Below are 9,992 nucleotides of genomic sequence, written 5' to 3' on the forward strand. Positions count from 1 at the left end.
AATTTTGAGATATTTTGTAATAAATAACCTGAATTTCCTCCGGTTCTCGACATTTTATGCATATAAATATACCTGTTTTCATTCAAATATTCCAAAAATTTGACTGATGATATCTGTTATTGGTTGATTTATACATATAGAAAGTACCCTATAAGATATAAAAATGAAACATAAAGTGGGTGTCAATGATTAAAATTTTGAGATATTTTGTTACCAATAACCTGAATTTCCTCTGTTTCATAACATTTTCATGCATAAAAATGAACCTTTTTTCAATCAAATATTCTAAAAATTTGACTGAAGAAAACTCTTATCGGTTGATTTATACATATAGAAAGCATTCTATAGGAAACAAAAATGAAACATAAAGTGGGTGTCAATTGATTAAAATTTTGAGATATTTTGTTACAAATAACCTGAATTTCCTCTGTTTCATAACATTTTATTATTATTAAACCTATCAGAACTTCTAGATTGTGCCTTTCTGAGACAATCAAAGTTTAGGCCACTACTGGTTAACTTCCTTGCCATTCTGACATTCAGAATATTTTTATCAATCAAACATTGAAAGAATGGTATGTTTTTATCTACAACTTTCTGGTAGTTACATGTATGGACACTCAAAGCATACTGAAATGTAAATGTACAAGATGAATGTTCATCATCATAAAAATGAACAGTGTCATATAAACTTTTCAAAGCTGAAACATCTTCTACAGTATCATGTGCATTGTAAGTACATTTTAGTAACACTTCTGATAAATATGAACACAAACTGGGATGGACAAGTTTGAATAGAAATCTGGTAATATCTCAAAAAAAAAAAACCTTGTACACATTTGACACTCGATAAAACAGTGAACAAGAATCTAGAGTATGAAAAAGAACATGAAAATCAAAACCTTTGATATTGTGGCCAACTAAAAATATATTCCTTGCTTCTCCATAAAGCTTAAAAAAGAACCAAGTGCACTTGAAATTGAAACAGGTTGACTTTCCTCTCATGGTGATTAGAGTTTTTTCTGCAGTCATGATCTTTGAGGTCTTTTCCATTTGTAGTAGCATTTTCAAAAATTGTGCAACATTTCGTTCTGATTTCATGACTTTGCCTGTCTGAGATTCAATCATGGAGCAATGACCTAAAAATATGTTTTAAATGCAGTTTGAGTTATTAAAGGAATAAATTTGTTATATTCAATTTCATATACATTTATGAACGTTTGTTATGAAATATATTTATTATAAAATATATAAATATTTTATAAAGAATTGGAATTTTACTTTGTTAAACATTAAATTCCTTTTAAAAGAAACAAGACGTGCTTGTGAAACACAACCCGGTGGCAACTAAGTTCCAATAAGTTATTTTTGGCATAAAGGTCACAGTCCAGGTTACAAGGTCATTGACCTTGGTGTCGTTTGAAAGAACATAATTAGTGAGGTATGTATACCAAATATGAAGTCTCTATCTCCTACTGCAAAAGTTTGAAAAAGCTTATAAGTCACAGTCAAGGTCACAAGGTAATTGACCTTGGTGTCATTTGATAGCTACAGCTTAATTAGTGGAGTGTTCAAAAGTTATGGTGAGGTAAAGGTTGACAACAGACAGACAAACAAACAGACAGACGAGACAAAAAACAATATACACCCTGATTTATCGATCTAGGCGCATAAAATGCTCAACATACCAGAGAGGCTGTCAAAGGATGGCCCACTGCCTGGTTTCTGCCAACCTGCATCAACACTGACTGTTAGCTCGACTGTACCTTTAATCCTTAAAAATCATAAGGAGACTGTCAGAAACATGAAGCTAATTGGTTTTTCTTACCTTGATTGTGGTTGTTCTCTTAAAATGTACACTTTTTAAATCTGAAAATTACATGTATAGGATTTACTTCTTACATGTATGCTAGATGCATATATTGGAGATTATTATGCTTCCTGTCAGTTTGTCTCTATATAACCCATACCCTACTATTCTCGCATAGTGGTCTAAGGATTTATATAGCGTAAGCATACTATGCTGAAATAGTGCACGGCCTTATTTTCTGAATAAAATTCTTCAATGTACACACCGGGAATCGAACTCACGACCATGAGGTTGCCAGTCCGATGCCTTATCGATTACGCCACTGAGACGATCACTGATTGGATGAATTTTATTAAATACATAAACTTAATTTATACAATTGACACAAGAAGGAGAAAATAGACAAATATTATTTGAAAACAGTTATATTTATTCTAAGGAATCTTAGATAAATGTGTACAACAAAGTTTCAAACAAATTTCATACAGATCGTTAGATGAATTGATATCATGGGGTCATTAAAACGCTTTTTTATATAGCACTTGATTGAAGGATGTAAAAGAAAATTATCCATGAGAATCCACGTCTGTAAACAAATCAGTTTTACTAACAAAACAGAAAATAAAGATGAGTTTATTTTGGACAGAAAATCCTGACTTATTTAGAGAAAATACTAGTAACCAAAATAACTAAGCATGCAACTAATTTTAGCATGAAAATTTTGAATGAGTTTTTGCAAGTGCGCTGTGTTACCACCATTATTTTCAGGAAAAAATCAAATGGATTGCCGCATAAATAATAACAACAGTCAGCATAATAATAACAATAGTGTTGCATTATGCATGTTCTATGCCTAAATAGTAGGCAGGGTTTGACACATAGTGCACGAGCCGGAGGCTCGTGCACCATGTGTCAAACCCTGCCTACTATTTAGGCATAGTACATGCATAATGCAACACTATTATATAAATAGAAATACAGTAAGCGAAGTCCCGGGGACCTGCGAATTTTAAAATTTACTATATCCATTATTGGTTATATCAGTATAACGAATTTGTATAACTGTATAAAGCAACTGCAATTTACACGTTTTCCATCAAGTATTTTTATAGAATATGTACGAAGAGCTGTTGTTACAAAACATTCCTTGGATAACTATGGTTTCATTATGAATTGAATTTTATACACAAATACTTGCCAAAAATAGTCAGTTCAATATATCTCAATTTTTCAAAATTCATTAAAAAAGATGTGAATTTCATTTTTTTAAAAACCTCTACAGGAATTAAATCAGTTGACTATATTAATAAATTTGTTACATCAGAATTCGTTATAACCATGTAATTTTACAAAAAAATGTTCAGAATTTTTGCTGGGGACCCCGAAAACTTCACTATATCTGTGAATTCACTATATACATATTCCTACTGAATGAATTTTACTGTACTAAAATTTTTAATGACATCATCTATTAATTTTAATTCTGATAGAAACATTATAACTTCATTTAAATCAAATATATTTTAGTGTCCTAAATATTCAAAAAAAAAAATCCTATTACAATGGACTTTTTTTTTTCTCTATGTTCATACTTACAGTTGCCTGAATTTCATCATGAAGGCTGCTTCTGGTACTTTCTACTGCAGTTTTCTCCAGAACTGGTCCTGTTTCATGTTGTCTGTTTTGCAGAGTCCAAGAACTGACTGGGGGGATATTTAATGATGTTAAAAGTGTACATATTCACCTGATAAGGCCCCATGCCTGTATGCACCATTCCTTAAAATATATAATTCGGATGCATTTATGAAATATAGAACAAATGATTTTTTTATAACAGGAAATTAACCTTGTGCTTTCATAGTATATGTACTGTATAGTACGTAATTAAAAAATAAATGCAAAATAAAATACGTACCTGTCCTGTGTCAGGTAAGCTTGGTATTTGCATTCCATATCTTTCCATGGTGCTTTCCAGTAGCTATTTTATTTATGTGTTGACATGTTGTATTCTGACACCGGACTTTCAGGAATAATACCAATTTAAACCAGAAGTTTATATCCCCATGGTATAAGAAAGATGGAGAGGAATGCCACAAACTCCACAACCTGAGTAGCCATCTGCTAAGACCCCTAGTTCTACCAGCTTCTCCCTTTACTCAATGCAGTGTCATATCTTAAGAAAGAAAAACGTTGTTATTTTAACTTAAGTTACATTGTAAAATTTATGCATTGATCACGCAATAAAAATGAACCAATCTTAAAATCCTTTTTCATCATGTTCATAATTCCTAGAAAATTTTTTAAAAAATGGCAGTCAATGTTATCATTACTAGTTTACATATCATTTTTATTTAGGCATTAAAAGTGATTCAGCAGTTGCCAGTTGATGTCACTGACACTGTACATCAGATTAGCAGCTGATGGATTTGGATCAATTCTATAGCCATGATAGCTAAGGTCTATCCCTCGATATCTTGATCAGTGTTTATCGGTTTATATACAGATGTACTGCTGTGTGCAATGATATTTGTGCCGAAAGATTTATGTATATTTAAAACATAGAGAACACAAAGGAAATAATAGATTCTAGTCTTATGCATTACCTCGAATTTTCTGTAGTTCAATGTTGCACAGGAGTTCGAAATTTTATCAATAAAGTCAATAGAAACCACTCGATTGACCAAGCCATGAGCTATGCTTACGCATAGCTCATGGCTTGGTCAATCGAGTGGTTTCTATTGACTTTATTGATAAAATTTCGAACTCCTGTGTTCTTGACAAGTTAGAATTTTTTCTGTATTGCGATGTTTTCTTTGAAAAACCTTGTTTTTTTCTAGTTTGCCATGCTACATTGACGATGTCAGACCGACAGACGCCATTGTTTACATTTACCGCGCTGATGCGGAATATGTCGTAAACCGTATATTTTCGATAAATTATAAATATTAGAACATAAAAACCCATAAATATTAGTTTTATATGTAATATTTTACTCTTATATATAGTTTTAAATACAAAACTATTCATTTACACAACCTGTCAAATTTACGACATTTGTAAGTACGGCGACCCGTTGTTGTCAAAATATGGTGAGTAAACAAGTACCTTCCGTAATGCAGATACTAGTGTATAGTCTTATACAGTTATAAATACAGAATTACGGTACTATTTAACTATGTAAAGCAAAGGAAAAGATGGGGTGATTCAAAACTTGAATAAAGATGGTTTCACTAAACAGTTTATTTGCATTTATTAGAATGGTATTGAAGACTCTCTCATTTATTTGGCAATGATCAGTTATTTTTAAAAAATTCATAATTTTAATTAAAATATGTATTTTCAAAATTTTCATACAGAGAGGGGTCGATTTAAAAACTCACTGATTGCGATACATGTAGACTATTCACTTGGGACGGTGCAAAACGGAAGTAAGAATTCACCAGGTCAGATAATTCAAAGGGAAACTAATTTTGATTTAAAAATACAATGTTGACACGAGTTTAATTAAAAAATGGAGGGAAAAAAATCATTGAAAATAAAAAAAAATACATCAATATGAATTTTCAATCAAAAAATCGGAATAAATGAAAAAAAATGGGAATTAAACATTTGGCCTCTTATGAATTCATCCATAAAAAAATTCAACTGAACCTTGAAAAAAAAAAATGTTATTATGAGCAAAGTGAAAGTATATGAGAATATACGTGAAATATATAAAGTTTCCGTATGCCTTTGACAGGCCTGTTTCAAAGGTTTTATCTAAAAAAAAAATATGAAAGCCCCCACCCCACCCCAAAGTCCTAAACTGTCCAAAAAGTGAGGGGCACACACCATCTAATAAAAAAAACTCTTTGCGGTCTATTGGCCTATACTTTATAAAAATACTTGTACAGGAACCTATTATGTAGTACGGATTTCTGTAGATATTGATTCCCCATGATCCACCACAAGTTTGACGAACATCTCCACGGCATTGCATGTTGCATTCGCCTTCAGGCTTTTCTACTCTTGATGTAATGTTGTTTCCACAAAAACATTCGTTTGAATTCTATAAAATTAAATAAAAAATGCACATGATTGGACTTCCTTAAAATGTCTTTTGTCTACTGTAAATTTGAATGTATTAGATTATGTATGTACAAGTATTAGACTACGTAACCTCAACACCATAATATTTTGTTTTCTTTTCTGAGCAAATGTTTTTACACTCTGTTACAGTCGTCTTATCCGATGTTATAGGCCCATCTTTCAAGGTTCTCGACCACTGATCTTCAAAACAACCTAGATATCCTTTAAAATAGACAGAAACAAAATATTGGACTTGATATAATAAGACTGTTTAAGATTTAAAAAAAATAAAAGATATCACGACTGAAATAAGTTAATGAATGAGGGCTTCTACGAAACAGCTTCTGCTAAGCAGCAGCTAAGTCTCAGTGTAAAGGCGTTTGTTCTAGAGTCGCGGAGTAATGAATTTATCCTAACGTCGCCGTTTCAAATCCCACTGTGGGACGTAGCGACGAGTTCTTTGGATGAGACCGCATAAACCGAAGTCCTGTGTAGCAACAGATGCTGACACGAAAAATATCGCTCACTCCTCAATGTCCATGAGTGCTGAGTATAGTTCAAAATTTGCAGCTCTCTACTTGCAAGTGGTTGTGTCTCCAGTTTAATTTAAAAATTTTGAGAGGGACGTTAAACATAAAACAAACGAAACATATACAGCTAAATAAGCATAGTCTACAGTATTATTCATGAATTGTGAAGTAAACCATATATTTTTGTTTCTCAGTTTTATATAGAAAATAAATATAAAATTAATGCATATAATTAATTTTCAACGTTTAATGCAACCATTATATTTCTCTGATAATAAATACGAAAAAATTTGTTTTACAGACATGACAAGATTATAAAAACACAACCGAAACTTTACACTATTATGTGTTTATTGGTTATTCATAGATTTTCAAAAATCGGTAAGAAAGGGGTGCATAAAATTTCTTTATGTGAACAAAGGATACCTTTATCTTCACAGACTCCGGAATATGACTCAGAACAACCAGAAGATATGGAAAACGTTTCGACAGTACCACAGTTGATAGCAAGACAGGCTGATTTTCTATTAAATTCAGTTGATGTCAAATTTGTTGATTCTGGTGTATCTATATCTATGAATATGAACAAGAATTAACCAGTGACTATTTACAACCTCATCAAATTGCCCCCACACCTTTTTTCTGATCGAATGAATCTAAACTTTGAAACACTTTAAGTACAAAGATTATAGGGAAAAGATTGAGTTTAAAGAAAGTTTTGAAAAAAATGCAGAACTTACTTAATTCACCCATTCTCAATATAAGGGCTCAAATAATGTCGCCTCATTTTCATTTAGAAGAAATACCACTGATGTAATTTTTAAATCAACATTATAAATAGTCATTTAACAATGAATAAGAATTCATATAATTATCGATCTGAAAGGGTATTTAAGGAGTTCCAAATTCAAATATAGTAGCCTATTTGAAATGTACGTTACTGTCGCCGAGGCAAATATTATGCTGAATCCCCTCTGTGTAATATATAGTTTTGATTCTCAAGTAAAAATTTTCGGATAAGTTAAACCTTGTATCATATATATTTCTTTTCATAACAATAAATACATTTTCTTAGTGATAATAAATAATTTTTATTGTGCAATGTCCCTGTCGCTTAATTCTATTTCAACCACATTACAAACAAACACAAAGATTATACACCTGATAGTTTTATTTTTTTATTATTTGATGGGCTAAATTTGAAATTTCAAAGGATTAATTACTCCTACTTAGATAATGTAACATGAAATTGAACAATTTGAGCAACTTTTATCAATATGTTTACGGAATGAAAGACATTTTCAATCGTAGAGATAAGAAAGAAATGTACGTTACCTATATTTTTCCATTAAGAATATATATTAAGTAGAAAATATGAGACGACTCTGAATAAGCAAACCCTTGTATCCTGTAAACTGGCAAAGACGTTTTGCTCAACACAATTAAAAATTAATTTTTACATGAAAAGTGATCATTTGAAATGTACGTTACTGAAATGTACGTTACCATAAATTAGAATTAAGTGAATCTCGCACGAATTTTCATGTATTCTCATACTTTCACACACTCGAATGTGTACACAAAGGAAAGTTTCAAAGGTTGGAGGTCGGCTAAATTCCTCAAAATTAATGAAAAGAAACGTTTCTGTTGAGGAAAAAAATATATTAAGGTCAATTATATGTAATATAATTTTGATACCTGGAATATATTTCTGAATACGATATGAATATGAATATGATATGCAAGTTCAGATAGTATCAATATATTGCGTGTCTAACGTACGCTTGTGGAAGAGAATTGATTTTTATATTTGAAATGTACGTTACATATGGTAACGTACATTTTGCGTATTTCTAACAGACATATTTTTTTATTTAGTCAATGAATTGCGTTTACACGAGCGAAACAAAATTATCGTTACAATCCATTTGACAACTGACCACATAAATCCATCTAAATGCACCCCCAATCCTCTTAAATGTGGTAGAGTGTTACCACATACTAGAAAATTTATTTTTAAGTGTCTTTAATTCATCTTTGGCAACCTTTTTGCATTTTGTTTACTTTTAATATGCGACTTTTCGTCAATATTAATTGAATTGTTGTTGATAATTTAAAACAAGGTATGCATAGGCTTATATAATTGGTAAAAAAAGAAAAAGAAAAAAAAAAAGAAACAAAACAAATAAACCCAGAACACAAGACGGTCACGTACATTTTAAATACTGAAAGGCACACAATACTCAGTTTTGTTTGAATCATTGCATTTTGGGTTATATTTTTCCAGATCTGCTGAAAAGCACGTATGTTTGTGTTTTGACAAACGATGTTGCAACATACTAAATAAAATTGTTAACAAGACTGTCGATGGATATATTCGGAATAGATTTATGTTAAGTTTCAATGGCCAAACACGAGCATTTGTTAGATCATAGCAAAATACGTCTGACTCTTATTTTTTTTTTGTCTGTACCTTTGCACACAGGTAGAAGTAACTAGGCTACGACCGGTGTCAATTTCAGCGAAACAGCACAAAAAATGGTAATGAACTGAGGTGGAGGGGACTCCCCAATATGTGAAATGAGCGTTACCGAAGTGACGTGACCTTCGTGTAGTTGATGACAATAGCCTCGTTTGTTACATTATGATTTCTTATATTACTGCGTTAAAACTCTTCATTGAAATGATTTTCATGTCAATAATGGCTTTTTTTTTCAATATTTTCTTATTACTAATTTACATATCATTACAAGCTTGAAATGTACGTTACCTACTCATATTCTGAGGCAATCGTGTCTTTATAGTGGTGATTGTGACATATAACACAATGTGATTACACAGAGAATCTTTTTTGGAATAAACTGAAACAAAACGATGAATTTTTAGATGAATTTTAAGCTTTTTATTAAACAGAAATATATCTTGAAATGTACGTTACATTTACGTAGTTTTCTAAATCGGCATGGATATATGTTAAAAAAGACAGTAACTACAAAATAGAATTTTACTACATGTACATGTTAAGTTCCAGTATCTATAGAAAATGACAAGATTCCAAACTGATTGCTCTTAACAAAACAGAGAGAAGAATTTAAAGCATATGTTTAAAAAATGTTTTTATACATCTGGATCAAAAAGTAACCTTTTTTTTAAAAGGAAAAATCAAACGCACGTTCGTATGCCGAGAACATATGTTGCTGACAGACTTGGTAGGATGTTCTGGTATTAAGATGAGATATTCCAATTGTGATTTTAATGACTGACATTTTTTTTACATATCTTTTTGGACATTGAAGAAAGAGTAACGTACATTTCAAGCTATATTTTTGAATAAAATCACCCTCTACTTTACCGTCTTGTCATTAACCCATGTTTTAATATTTGATGAAAAAAAATCTGGAAACAAAATCTTCACATACTTTCTTTCAAAGGTAATTGATAGAAAAATTGTTATCTTGAACTTCATTTTTTAAAAAATCAGAGAGGCATTTGTGCCCTTATATTGAGAATGGGTGAATTATGTTAAAACAATATTTTAAACAAATCTGAAATTATTATACAAATATAGCCCTTTTACTTCGTCA

General features: G+C 31.1%; 2 long non-coding RNA genes across 2 annotated transcripts; both read right to left on the minus strand.

Annotated features, from left to right (window-relative positions):
* Positions 1-769: 769 nt before the first annotated feature.
* On the minus strand, positions 770-3,965 carry LOC134252109 (uncharacterized). Its single transcript, XR_009988908.1, has 4 exons — positions 3,726-3,965; positions 3,407-3,586; positions 1,689-1,774; positions 770-1,139 (listed from the first exon to the last, which is right to left on the minus strand). It is a non-coding gene; the product is annotated as an uncharacterized LOC134252109 (long non-coding RNA).
* A 1,688-nt stretch (positions 3,966-5,653) lies between these two features.
* On the minus strand, positions 5,654-7,028 carry LOC134252175 (uncharacterized). The gene is made up of 3 exons (XR_009988937.1): positions 6,835-7,028; positions 5,970-6,100; positions 5,654-5,858 (listed from the first exon to the last, which is right to left on the minus strand). It is a non-coding gene; the product is annotated as an uncharacterized LOC134252175 (long non-coding RNA).
* Between the last annotated feature and the right edge of the window lie 2,964 nt (positions 7,029-9,992).

This window comes from Saccostrea cucullata, unplaced genomic scaffold (genome assembly GCF_032062105.1).
Source record: "Saccostrea cucullata isolate Sc308-1 unplaced genomic scaffold, CSIRO_AGI_Scuc_v1 ctg14686, whole genome shotgun sequence".
In the NCBI taxonomy this organism is placed as follows: domain Eukaryota; kingdom Metazoa; phylum Mollusca; class Bivalvia; order Ostreida; family Ostreidae; genus Saccostrea; species Saccostrea cuccullata.